This window comes from Coptis chinensis, chromosome 4, assembly GCF_015680905.1.
Source record: "Coptis chinensis isolate HL-2020 chromosome 4, ASM1568090v1, whole genome shotgun sequence".
NCBI classification, from domain to species: domain Eukaryota; kingdom Viridiplantae; phylum Streptophyta; class Magnoliopsida; order Ranunculales; family Ranunculaceae; genus Coptis; species Coptis chinensis.
Window position 1 is genome coordinate 48,921,118 of NC_141459.1, and position 14,865 is coordinate 48,935,982.

Sequence of the window (14,865 nt, forward strand, 5' to 3'; positions counted from 1 at the left end):
AGGGAACTATTTGAACAGTATACCTACCATATGTTGGGATTTAATTCTTAAACAAGAATGCAATTTTTTTTTTTGAAACTATATTAATTAAGTAAAACCAAGGTAAGATGTTTTACATGAAACACTATTTTAACCGGGCCAACAAACATGCTCATTATCCAAAATACCAAATATGGAAAAGACAATAAAGATTTTGACATTCAAACAACAGCCATATCCTTTTCAACTAAAATGGATCTACAAAACCTTGGACAAAGGATAAAATGTAGAAGCAAGAGAGATTCCAATCATGGATCGGAGCAGCAGCAGGAACTACTATACGTCCAGCAACCTGATCAAGATCTCGTCGACCATTAGATGTGATTACCCTTCCACTGTTACAAAACAAGAAATTTAACATCTACAATTAGATAATGAGAACACGAAATTATTTTACTTAATGTCTTCATGTATGCTATTGAATACGTGTCAAACTCATACATGAAAAGCTTTTTCTGTCGTTTGTCATCATAGATATCTCAGTCCTATAAATGGTCGAAGCTAAGCCCTAGACCGAAGCCAATTCAACATTTCATGGCCAAAGGTGGAGTTCAGGCTTAACCATCACCAAGACACAGACAGCAACAAAGACTCAACATCTAGTGTTTCAACATTCTTTCCTTTTCAAAAATTAGAAGTCTTTTAATCTTTCACAGTACAGGCAAATAGGGGGTAATTAAGTTCTCTAAGCTAGCCTTATTACGTTGGCAAATCACCGAAACTTCTAGTAATCCCATTTATATACTAATCAGTACCAATCTGATTTAAACACTAATCCCTCCCCTATATATAGGGACTCTATAGGAAGGACATCTCAAGAAAAACTCCAATCAAGAACGGAAGAGAAACATGTAATGGCCATTGGAGGCGGATTTTTGAAAGATTTGATGGGTGGTGGAAAGAGAGACAAGCTTCAGTAGCTGAATCTTCCTCCCTAATCATCCACCCAAAGCACAAAACCCGTACTATGAATCCAACTTTCAGAATAAATTCATGAAATTGATGTCAAGGACTGGAAGGATGGGCACCCTGCAGAGAACCTACAGGTATTTCAGAGCTACAAAGCTCTTCCCATTTTGCATCCAGACCTTTCCTTCCACAGTTCTTACCTTCTTTCCATAAAAGCAAAACCATGCAAGAATAAAGAAGAATTCAAACTTATGAACACATGAAACCTTAGTTATATACTTGAACCAAAAAGCTTTAAGACCGTACATCTATGTTACAACCATTCTACTAAACAATGTAAGAAATGCAAAACTAATTTCAGCAGAGGGAGCAGTTTGTGTATTCCATAATTTGTAACAGTTAGGCATATATCATGTACAATTTGTGCAGCATATAAGCTATTTCAACAGTATTAAAATTAAAAAACATGGGAATCACAAACTCACCCCTTAGGATCAACATCAACAATTTTCATGTCGTCTAGCTGGTGTAGAATATTACGAGCAATAGCACCACTGCTCTTGCAGAAATGTGGTGGACGACTTCCGTTCCTCTTGCACCCACCATAGATCTTGCGGAATCCTCCCACTCCAATACCTGCCTCAAGTAAATCTTCCTAGCCATGGAAGCAGCTCTAACATAGTACCAATCGGGGTCATACGGAGCAAGCTCCTTGAAAGTAACAGTCTTCACAATATCAGTCCAATGAGGAAGCTCCATCTTGCCGGAGCATTGGAGATGAGCAGAGTAAGCCTTGATGAACTCATGAGGAGATACGTCTTTCACTATTGTTGCGGTTTCGACGGCCACCATCGTTTTTTTAAGGGTTTTGTTTCAAGACTGTCCCCTTTATTTCTTTCTCTCTCTCTCCAAATTTTATGTCAAATACATGTTTCTAAAATGAGATAACCAAGTAAAATTGGAATCTGTAAGAAAAGGAGGCGCCTTTTTCTCCATGGCCAGATGAGAGGCAAATAAAGATTCAGTTAGATGTCGATTTCAGAGAAGGAAATGGAGAGGTACATGTGCTAATGTGTGTTCCAATTGGAGAGGATGAAGAAGATGATCTGGGTTTCCAGGAAGAAAATGCACTTTTGTGTTTTTTCTTTTTTATCTAATAAAAATTAAAAAACTGAAAAATTAAGAAGATGGGCGAGGAAACCCTGGAGTGTATTGACGGTTCAATTTTTATTAGTGAGTTACTTGATTTTGTTATGTATTTTTTTTGTTAAGTTGTTTACGGTTTAATTGAAAGCAAAAATGGTCCGACCTAGTGCCCAAAAAATTGTGAGAAAGTTGACGGTTTATTCTATTGCTAATTTCACTGTTTTAGGAAACACTATCATATTTTTTCGACGTTTGTGTCATACACGACATAATGTTGCAATAGCCGTCATAAAATTATTATATTTTCTTGATGCTTGGGTCATACACGGCATAATGTTGCAATAGCCGTCATAAAATTATTATATTTTCTTGACGTTTGGGTCATACACGACATAATGTTGCAATAGTCGTCATAAAATTATTATATTTTCTTGACGCTTGACATAATGTTGCAATAGTCATTATAAAATTATTATATTTTCTTAACGCCTGTGTCATACATAATATAATGTTGCAATAGCCATCATAAAAATATTACTAAAATACCTATCTTGACGGTTTTTAACAAAGCCGTCAAGATAGATAAAAAACAAGCGTCATAATATGTCATTTTTTTAGTAGTGTGGGCTAAAACTAAAACAAGTGTGGAATGTAAAAAGAGAGAGAGCAAAAAGAAGAAACTATCTATTTATAAACTCACTTGCATGAAGAAGTGAGAATTTTTCAAGAGGAACACAAGGTTTCCTCCATTAAAACTATTACAAGCTATTTTTTTTCAAAACTAAAAACTAAGGCTAAGGAACTAAAGTAATACATGGTAAAGGAAAAGAAGTCAAGGAAGTAAATGGATTGTCCACCCCTGTTTTGTTTTCTTCTCCATTTGAGAGAAATCTCATTTCCTCCCACGTTAAACACCAAACCACATTTACTTCATTTTTATCCACCACATTAAAATAAAGTGACACCTTGCCTTTTTTTCACTATTAACACCTAATCTAATTAATAACATGCAAGGTGTCAACTTTGCGCCAATAATTTGGCATTTTTGTCTTGACATGCTCCATGATTGATGACTCATCAAATCTTGCGGGCCCACATAGTGGGTCCACGTGCAGTCCAGTGGCAGTCCTGTCTTTCAGCAATTTCACAACTTCCCGCCTATGCGTAGAGTTCATCGCCCTGATTGTTTGAGCAGCTCACTTGTCGCATTCGGAGTCCTGGTTCAAGAGGTAGGAGCTTCGAAAGTTTGATGGTTATGTGCGGATTTGTTGGGCTTTACATGGCTGATTTGGAAGAATTCATATATACGTCGTTCCCCGTGCTTTAACACAGGTTTAACCAATATTTTCATGTTTACTGCGAATACCTGTAAAAGTACAAAAATATATTTATTTCATCATTATTAAACACATAATTAACCAAATTTATATGTCTCAATAGGGTTTCATATTACAATTTTGGGTGCTTATCACACTACCCCCAAACAACACTTTGTTTGTCCTCAAGCAAAGAAGAGACAGTAAAATAGGTAAGTGGCCAAAATGTGTAGTCCTAACTAATTCTCGTTTTGCAGAGTGCGGTTGCATTGACCATATGCAATAAGGCCTTAAACCACTAGGAATTCCTTAGTGGACGAGTTATAGCCTCGTGAGAGTTTTCCAGAGAAGATACTCACAAACTTCATTTATACTATAACGACTCAGTGACAAAAACTTGTTTCCTAAATTAATCTCAGATATCCATACATCTCCTTAGCAGGGAACGAGGATTGATTTCTTTGAAACTCAAGTTAATATGCATCCAATAATTAAAACATCTACATATGATAATGCATACAGTGAACTTTGCATTGAAATGTACTAGCAGGGTCGTTTCTGGATCCTTTGGAGAGCGTACCTAAATGGGTTCTCACAGGTATGTGTCGAAACACAATTCCACTCAAATTTTACCACTCAGGTTTTGTTAACTTCAGTGTGCAGTGGGAACACGTTTCCTCACATCTCAATGACAGTTAGAGGAGCCGATCTCGATCAATCACGTCTACTACTTATTATCACACCACCCTACTCCTAATTGAGCTAAAGGTCTTTATTAGGTATTGTGGGGCTTAGGTGATAGTGTACAAGAAAATGGAAATGGATAATCAAAATTTATGAGTATGAGAGAATAGGGTCTTTAAGATATTTATCCTAGAGAATTCCTTGTTTTCTTTCCTTCTTCTAACTGAGTTTTCCAACCTTGTTCTTAAGCCTCTGGATACTGATGATTTTTTTTTTTTTTTTTATTGCTTAAGAACATGATTCTATTTTTCTTTCCTGAAGCAAGTAACTGACTTTTATTTGGGACAAGTCTTTCTCTTTATTTTTCCATATTTCATCCTATTTCTCATACTCCTCACTTAGGTAGATTCTTTTATTTGGTTTAATAGATGGGTAAGGAATTTTTGGTGAAAGTGAAAGGTTTGATGAAAGGTTCAGTGGAGTGACTAGCGGTAAAATTTGTAATAGGTAAGAATTTTTAGCTATGTCGATCCAAAGAAGGCCTAAATTCTTGCCTAGGGTCTGGGTGGTGATCAAGTAAGTAGACGCGTGATTTTCTCTAATCGGAAAAACTACTCCTCTGTCTCATCACACACAAATCACTCATGTCAAAGCTTTTGGTTAGATTCTCACAGGATTTATAGTTTAAGTAACTAATCGTTGGTTCCAGAAACTTACTGCTATGTACAATCAATGATACTCAGTGCATGAATGTTCATGAAAAGATGTATAAACTATTGCATATATATTATCTTAAGTTTCTTAAAACAAATCCTAATTCGGATACTAATGTGAGATTTCTAGACAATTTTCATCATTGAAAAGGAAACCAGACTTTGTCACTAAGTACAATTATTAACAAGAAAATAAAAACTATATACATGCTACAATTTGCCTAATATTTGCTACCGGTTAAAAGCACCCCCAAACAGAATGATGCTTAGTCCTTGAAGTATTAATAAATAAAGAGAGAAATTACCTGAGAACCGTGAGCAAAATTAGGGCTAGATTGCTAGAACAGAAAGGTTGGATAACATAATATATTATTCAGAAAGAAACAATAAAATGTTCAATAGCACACGGAATAATGGAAGACAATAGCACACGAAACATAATTTTTAGCTAGATATATGTACAATAACAAGCTCAAATTTACCATCCAGCAGGATGTGTAGGTCTAGCGTCCTCAATAAGGAAATGCATTTCCTTAGCATCGCGCTAAAAGATAATAGTCTGCCAAATTTATGCCCATTCTTTGTCTCCGGATTTCCTCAAATGTTTCTTCATATTTTCATCCGTCGGGTAACAACGAACATGCCTCAGGTACCGAGCGGGACGCTTCCATTTCCTAAACCTTAATGAACGAATGATTTTGTTTGTTGGGCACATAGAATCTACCTTGACCCAGTCATGAAAAGTAGCTGCAAACTGTGGGAAATGTGTCTTCATGATTCGGCAAGCGGTTACAGGTAAAAGAATATACTAATCCTGAAAAGTGTGAGCTCATTTCAGGTTGGAGATAACACAACCTAAGATGTTAAATAATGTATGACCTTGAGCCAGTGCACTGAATACTACGCAGGCAGCCTCATTGGTAGTAGAAAAATGCCAATCTCCCATGATGCTCAAGAGTACAAACAACATCGCAGTCCCCATGTTCATAGTCATGCTTGCTAAGGGAATGGTGATGTCGCACCATGGTACATGGCTGTCTCCTTCTCGTTTAATCTCAAGACCATCACCGTAAGTTTTGCAAAACACTTGCCACTGAAAGGAATGGTAAGAATTATGATAGATGTAGTGCCATGATGCGGCCGGTTCGTGATATGGAAGATCCAAAGTTATGGCAAGTTGTTGTTCAGAAAAAATATGATGTGTGTCACCAACTAGGATTGTGAACCCGTCTAAGTAGAAGCCATGCGCATGATTAAATGCTGGTGTGTCCTCCATATTAGCATAAAAGTATCCGGCTAAACTCGGAGAATAAGTTTGGTCAGGTTGAAGAACTAGGAAAGACCACCCAATGTTACTGATGTAGTCACGGAAGAGATGGCCATAAGTATTGGAATCCATCATAGACTGAAAGGATTGCTCAGGAATGAGTTTTGGAGGTCTCATGTTTGATGAAGATGCAATGTTTGATGAAGATGCCATGGTGGATGAAGTAAAGAAATGGGCAATGAGAAAGGCAACTGGATGGATAAATGAGTATGGAAGAAAATAAACCCTCCTGAAATGACATTGAAAATCACATGTTAAAATTAGTTAGTCACAACGTAAATGATTCTAGCAAGCATTTCTTACAAAAGAAGACACAAAGATAAGAACAAAATTAATAATACGATGAAAAACGTAATAATATATAAGACTATTTATTTATTCACTTAGTATTATTATTCCATTTTTATTCAATAAGAAAATCATGGATTATTATGATGCTACTGGAGACGGATATCGTGCACCATAGTGTTTAGTTCTTCAATTTGTTGTCTGAGCTGCATCTGAATGTCCCCTTGGCTGGCAGAGAGTGTAGTTTCATTTTCCATTAGGAGAGCGTGATTTTGCAAGGACTGAGAATGATTTTCCAAGATTTCCTCTGGTTCAACATCATGCATTGCTTCACGTTCTTGGAATTCCTTAAGAGCTGTAATGATGATATTCTGATGAGCGTATAGTTTCCGCATGCCGTGTTGAAGAAATTGAATGCCTTCCATGGGATTAAAAATGTTTATCATGGCATTTTCATCAAAGAAAATTTAAGAGTTTGAGCTTGGGTCATTCTGTTCATCTGTCAGAGTGTCAGGAGTCCAAAAACCAACGGAGTAGTCTGTTTGGAGCACACTAATATTTGCTCTTTGAAGGGGTGTCTCTGGAGAAATTATTGGATAACCCCAACGCATCATAATTTGCATGACTAAAGTAGGTAAAGGTGCTGACCTTTTTGTTTTCCTGGTGATCGCGTTCCAGAGGTGTTGGATTAGACAAAAGTCATCCCTTTGAGTTTGCAAAACCCAAAGTAGGTGAAGTTGAGACTTTGTGACTTCTGATTGGTATGATGTACCTACCACATTGTGTCCCAACCAGTGGAGCACAACTCGTTGATTCTGTTTCAAAGAGCGTCGAAGAACAACGTGGTGTCTATTTTCGACTTTGCCATGGGATACGATAGCTCGTAGTAAAGTTTTGACGGAATCAAATGATGACTCTAGTAAAAGGAACTCCTGGGTATTCATTGGGATTTGAAGTATGTCGGAGATAATTTCCCTAGTCAATTCCAATCGTCGTCCATAGGCATTGAAATAGCATTTTCCATTTTCAGTTCCGCTAAATTGGTAGAACATCATAACCATTTCTTGGGAATAACTAGCTGCTGAATGATATAGAAGAGGCGTCCATCCTCGACGTACAATTTCAGTGTCAAAATAAGGAGAAAACCGACCATCTTCAAAAAAATTCAAGTAGTCTTTCTCAGGCATTATTTTTCTTGGTTGATCCATTTGGAAGTATTACGGAGGGAAGTATAGTGAAGAATGCTTGAAAGAGAATGGCTTAAAAGAAAAGATTTATAGGCAATCTATGAGTCTGTACCAATCAGGATTCCAAGTTTAGGTAAATCCAAAATTAATATATGAAAACACAAGTGACTCATGTGTTGTTGGGACCATAGTACAAAATATCCCGATATATCGCGATATATGGGGATATCTATCCAAATTTCAGAGAAAGATATATAAATATCACGATATGTTCAGAGATATATACAACTGCAAATATCGATGATATTTTGACGATATTTACGATATTTTGCGATATTTTGTGATATTTTGTGTATATAACAATTTTATTTAATATTTACCATTATATTTCAAATAAATATAAATAATGTATCATGATATATCAAGAAATATCCACAATATCTACGATATTTGTCGATATTTTGGATATATCTACGATATTTGCATGTGGAATAATATCAAATATCCCCAAAGAGAGAGATATATCCACGATACATATCCAGAAATTGAGTATCGATAAATACCCATATCCTAATATTTTGTACTATGGTTGTGACACCGACCTTTATGAACAGAAACAATGGGTATCCATAGTAACTCTTTTCATGTCAGATTTCCACAAACAATTAATGAGATATTAAAATGATAGAAAGTATGGGGGAAAGTTTCACATGGCAGTTAGACCTACCCATAATTTCAGAATTTATGATCATGCCTCAGTAATAAAATATGGATAGAATAATCGAGTTGTGTGTGTGACAAGTGTTATGCGTACCATGTAGCGTGCGCGATCTTCTCTGAACACCATGAGTAGAGAAAGAATTAGATGGTAATTTCTTTGTTATGGTTTTCTTAGTTGTTGTTGTTGTTTTTTTTTTTTTTTAATAGGTAAAAATACAACTAATACACACAAATATTTAATACGAACTTCTCCATTTAGTACGTAACCCGTATAAATGGTGGAGAATTATTTAACACACTATAGTAATATACAAAGCGACAAAGGGAAAGAAAGATGTCGGTTACATAGATCTAGATATTCTGGAGCATGTTATGCATGAGCGACAGTAGAACAATGATAAACACGGTTATCATGAATATTGTTACAGCCGATTCGCGTTGCTCCTTTTCCCATCGCTCAAGTTGATTCATTATGTTGAAGAAAATGAAAATTTGTGAAGAGGAATTTGTAAAGAGTGAGAGAAAGGGATGAGTGAAAGTGGAAGAGGAGAGTTGGATTTATAATTAGAAATCTTACCGTTGGGCATCTGACCATTTGGATCAGTCCGTTGGGTTTTGACCGTTGGGCTTTGAGAGTAGGCCCAGTGCATCAAGGAACAACTAAAATATTACGGAGTACAATAATTTCATATCATAAACAATTTCTCATTCAAACCGTCTGGAGATACAAAATTATGAGAAATCAAACAATATATAATAAATGACATAGTCATTTCTAAACTAAGGAAAATAAACAACTACTAGGAATCCTCAGGGTTAGCAGAGGATGAACCAGGGTTTCTACTTCGTTGGCTACGATGAACTCCTGGCTGAGCTGACTGGTCTGGAATGTGGCCCAAAGACTCTAGCAGTTGATCTTGGAATTGCTGTTAATTTGCCATCATCATTCTCTGGAAACGGCCTTGGCGATTACGCATTTCTTGCTGGAAGTCATTTTGGGAAGTAAACATCTCTTTCTGACGAAGAAACATCCTGCGCATGCTAGTGTTCATGTGTCTCAAAGCTTACATGGGAGTGCTGATTCGGTGCATGATATCCTCATTAAAACAGTTGGGTGGTAAATGAGGAGGAGGAGGTATGTTATCACGCTCAATATCATCTCTAGCTATTGGGTCCCAGTGGTCCAGAACACAAGTCTCGAAAATTCCAAAATTCTCAAAAGACCTTATTGGAATGAAAGGAGTAGCAGACTGGAATCCTAAGTTAAGCATAAAGCCGAAAGTAACAAGTACAACAAGAGGAGTCGACCTGTTTGACACGGTCGAAGAACATGGCCGAGGAAATGGACCATACAGAAAGTATTCTTCTTCTCCTTGAAGATCCACAGCAGGTGCAAGAATGTCTTGTTCACGTTAGACGTCTTAGAAGTTCCAATGACGTTGTAAGCCAGCCACTGAGTGACGGCTAGTTGGTTTTCGTCGAGCAAGTCTTTGGTACACATGATTCGAGCCATTATTGTACTCTCCCTCGAGAAGCATGTCAAACATTAAGTCCATCGTAGTCGGATACTCTGACAACAACAGGGTCGGACTATCTGAGTTTATCGGAATCTGTGTTGTATTCGATATTAACTCCAGTGTGAGTTCACGTTCCAACCCATCCGCCGTAATCCAAAATTCATCACCCCGGAAACCACCATTGTTGTAAAACTTTAAAACTAAATCTTTCGAGTAATTAGCCGACACTTTGTGCAACAGATACTCCTACTCCCTATTTGCAATTTCTTCATCGAAAAAGGGATGAAACATGCCCAAATCGAATAGATTTTGAAAATTCCTCTCAACTGTGATTCGGCGACATGCTGCCATAGAGAGGTCTAGCTGTTTTTTTTAGGGGGGAAATTGGTTTGAGTGATGGAGGAGATGGTGCTGGAGCGAGGAGGTTCGAATTGGGGGTGTTTAGCCCGCGTGCGCGCAGGTCCAAATAAAGGCTGTGTAGTCGCGTGCGTGAGTTGTTTGTGTGGGGGACCAAGATCCGTAATATAGGGGGGAAGAAAAGTGAGTGGCTGACGCGTGGTGTGGCCCGCGGGTTGTGGTTTGTGACCGGATCCGTGATTTTGGATCAGGTCCAATTTTTGGCCCAAACCCAAATGATTTCCAGAAATTCCCCTTATGTCCTGAAATTTCAAACATCGAATTTCGATTCGTTTTAACTCCAAATTGAACGAATGAGATATCAAAATGATCGGCATTAAAAATGTCATCCACTGGGAAATGACAAAATCACATACAAACCTTTTTTTTTTATTTGGGGGGTTTGAATCTTGTAAAACAGAGCAAAACCCCTTTTTTTAAAGGAAGTTTATTTATTTACAAATTATATATACAAATGTACAAAGGGAGATGAACGTGTTAACAACACCGGATTTCAAGAAGAAAATCATTACTGTAATATGAGGCAACTGTCATGTCGACTCTGGGGCGAACCTAATCCAGCCAGACTATGGCTTAACCTTTATGTTTTGGAGGCCTAGGGTTCAGGACGGTACCATCCCTGACCAATGTGTAATGGTCTAATAATAATATTACCCTTAGTACATATGGTATAGCCTCAAACCTCCCCGAACTGTAATCAAATAGAAAACTATTTGGGGTTGACCTAGTGAAATCCATTGCCCGTGCGAACGAGGGACCATCCGATGTTGCATATCATGACTCTCTTTGTGCACAACACTTAGTGCAAAGGTGAAAATAAAAGACACGAGTATAAACAAGTTGAGTCTTTTAACGTCAGATCCTCAAGACGAATGTGAGTCTTTTAACGTCAGATCCTCAAGACAAATCCCAACCTGTGGGAGCAACGGGACGTCGACGAAGTTTATCCTGCTGAGCTGGTGTTAGACAATAATATACCTTATACCGGCTCATATCGAATAGTAGATCAAGACCTGGACAGAAAGGTGTTTGACAATTCATACACCACCCATCCTTTTCGCCTGTCGCTTTTGAGCAAAAGTACTACGACCATTATCTATTCGAGATGGGTGAGATTTACATCAAATGATGAGTTGAAGTTCGTGAGGAAGAGAATAGAAAAGGGAAGAGAAAGAAGGAGTTGAAATTTTTGGTACCCGTTGTTTACCAGAAGGCACGTTTGCTCGATTAACAGAAGACATTTATATTCAGTTCTGAAGTAGAGTTTTTGTGGACTAAGGTTCTGGCGCTTGCAACCACACACACTAGGGATTTTTAGAAAAGAAAATATAAGAGGGCGCGGCTACCCTAATGGCATACTTTCCCTGTTTATATCACATAGAAAGAAGTACACCAGTGAATCTATTAGTCTGTGTAGACTGGATCTTTGAGAAGAGTCTCTTCGACATCTGGAGAGCGCAACTCATGATAATGTTTAACGCATTGGCCATTTACTTGAAATTCGCTGTCATCATTTACGTTTTCAAAGATCTGACCCCATAAGGGGTGTGGACAGAGACAATGAAAGGACCAGACCATCGAGTTTTTAATTTTCCTAGAAAAATGTGTAATCTTGAGTTGTACAACAAAACTTTTTGACTAACTTTGAAATCTTTTCTCAATATGTGCTTGACATGTACTCTTTTCATGTTGGCTTTATAAAATTTTGAGAGATCATAGGCATCACTCCGAATTTCCTTGATCTCATTTAACTGCAATTTTCTCTTTGCGCCTGCAGCATTAGTATTATAATTGAGGCTTTTGATGTCCCATATAGCACGATGCTCAAGTTCAACCGGCAGGTGACAAGGTTTTCCAAAAACGAGGCGATAAGGAGACATCCCTATAGGTATCTTAAAAGTTGTTCTGTATGCCCACAAGGCATCAGATAATCATAGAGACCAGTCTTTTCTAGATGGATTAACAGTTTTTTCCAAAATGGATTTGATCTCTCTATTAAAGACTTCTACTTGGCCACTGGTTTAAGGATGATACAGAGTTGCCACTTTGTGCGTGACTCCATATTTCTTTACTAATGATTCAAAAATTTTATTACAGAACTGTTTTCCCCCATCACTAATAATAGCTTTTGGAACGCCAAATCGAGAGAAAATATTTTTTTTTACGAAAAAAAACGACAGTTTTATGATCATTAGCACGACATGTTGATAAGAGCCCAAAACTGTAGTTTTAACCCCTTAATAATCATACTGTTAGACCAATTATGTGAATAATAAGTAAGAGTTAATACTGATTACGTGTTTTTATGCATTTCAGGCTTCAAAGTCCATTATGTGCAGAAATGTGCCACTTTAGCGAGATAAAGGAGCAAAAGTCAGTAGAACTTCCGAATGCCATATCTTTGGACTCAGACCTCGGAATTGGGTCTACCTTATGTCAAAACGACCGGCTCGAAAAGAGCTTTGCAATGGTCCAAGCCTTGACCCAATCAGAGGAGCAAAAGTGGACGAAAAGTCTATTGAAGCCGAATCTAGCTGAAGAGGCCTTTTTGGACTGAAAGAATTGGGTTTTGGGCCTGATTCTCTGGCCCAAAACATGGCTCCAAGCCCATGCACGATTTTTGGATCTAGATGTATAAAAACAAAAGCTTAGCTCATTGTTAATGGTAGATTTTTTAGTAGAGAATTAGGGTACATAGCTTAGAATAGAAAGTAGCCATTAGAATAGCTTCTAGATCTAGATTTGATTGTTTTAATTAAGTTTAATTTCAAATCCAATTCTTGTTTAGATTAAACTATTAGAATCATAGTTCTTCATTAGTATTAATAAATAAATAGCTATTGGTTAATTTCGATTTTTGTCATTTCCATTTCTAGATCTAATTTCAATTCTTATGTTTATTTCATTTTAGTCATTAAATTAGATTTCATTATTGTTTAATTCAGTAAATTTCAATGCTTTATATTATGTTGAGTTTTAATCTAAATGGAAATGATTGCATAATGACTCAAGGCTAAAACCTCCATTAGAGGGGGTTGATGAAGCCTTGATGAAAACTCAGTGGTTAGTATAGAATTGGTTGTAGAATCTATTCCACTCTAGAAGGTCGTGTTTCGCCATGAGAATGGGTGGACGACCTCACATGCTAGTTAGTATCCGGTAGGAATGCCATGAACACTAGGGATTAGAACTTCGAAATTCTCGCCAGAAGAACGTGAGAATTGAGATACAACATTCTACATAAGGTTGTTAAGTTGGATTCGAGGTGGATTCAATCCCCTCGATTTCTTTATCTAGATTCAACCAATCGTATTCCCGTAGCATTCGTAGTTTAAATTCAAATAATCAATTTCATATTGCATCGTAGTATAATTCCCCTTCGTAAAGCTCTCATTGACTTAAAAATGACTAATTAGATTAGAAAACAATCCATGCTAGGGAACTAGGAGTGGAACGAACTTCCTACTCCACTTAGTGCAATTCGCATCGAGAGTAGAAGCTTTGATAATTGAGATTTAAAAGAAAAGTTTTAGTTTACTTATGGATTGAATTCATCGTTCATTTCGTAGGTAAACTATACATTTTACATTTATCAAATGGCGCCGCTGCCATCTTAGTTGCACTTTAGCATTGTTTTCTTTGTAGAAGTAGTCATTTTTAAGTCCCATTAAACGCACCCACCCATGGTTGTTTCATACTGTGGTTGCCCATTTCAGCTTTGAAAAATTCCGGGTAAAAAATTACGAGCTTGTGGCCTCATCTTGAGCTTGACGACCGCTAAAAACACCTTGTAATTTGAAAATTACTCGGATGTGGCCCTTCTATCTGATCTTGTCTGGCGCATACGTGTTAAATTTTTCGGATTTCGACAGTTTTGATTCGAACTTTGATCTTTCATATTTTTTAGTGTTCTAACCTGCTCTATACACTGAACAAGCGTAAACAAGACGCTATTCATAAGCGAAGCAAGGACGCAATCAGGTATTCCTTTCTTCCACACCTCGCATCTCCTGTTAGAGGTTTATACTAGTATATCAGAATTATTTGGAGTGTTGCATGTTTAGTTAAGCTCGACTTAGTCTTGCATGAGATTAAGGTCTGGTCGAACAAAAACACCTAACGTAAATACACAACAACAGCAATAAACAAGTCTATCTAGTATACCACACACTACACCTCTAGCTACTATTTCACACACACCACCGATATAATGGGGAAGAAAAAGAGAGACTCCTCTCTCGGACTTCTACAAAGCCTTGAGCGATAGCCCCAAATCTTGCATCGTTCTAGCAGACCCAGCGGGGGATTTCAGAATCCCTCCAAATATTTTTAATTTGTTACCCGTTTTTCATGGTTTAGACCATGAAAAACCTTATCAAGACACGCGTCGTAGGATTGAACAAGTCCTAACAACATTCCACCATCCTACGGTTGGTGCGGAACAAATTAAATTAAGGGTATTCCCTTTCACCTTAGCCGATAAGGCGGCGTCTTGGTTAAGCCCGCCCAAAGCGCTTAATTTCGTGGACTCATGGGCTAAACTTGTTCAATTTGTTTATGGAACATTTTACCCACCCCTAAAGACGGATGAGATGCTTTCCA

General features: G+C 37.4%; 1 pseudogene; it reads right to left on the reverse strand.

Annotated features, from left to right (window-relative positions):
• Nucleotides 1-226: 226 nt before the first annotated feature.
• LOC147503809 (small ribosomal subunit protein eS19 pseudogene) lies at nt 227-1,800 on the reverse strand (annotated as a pseudogene).
• Between the last annotated feature and the right edge of the window lie 13,065 nt (nt 1,801-14,865).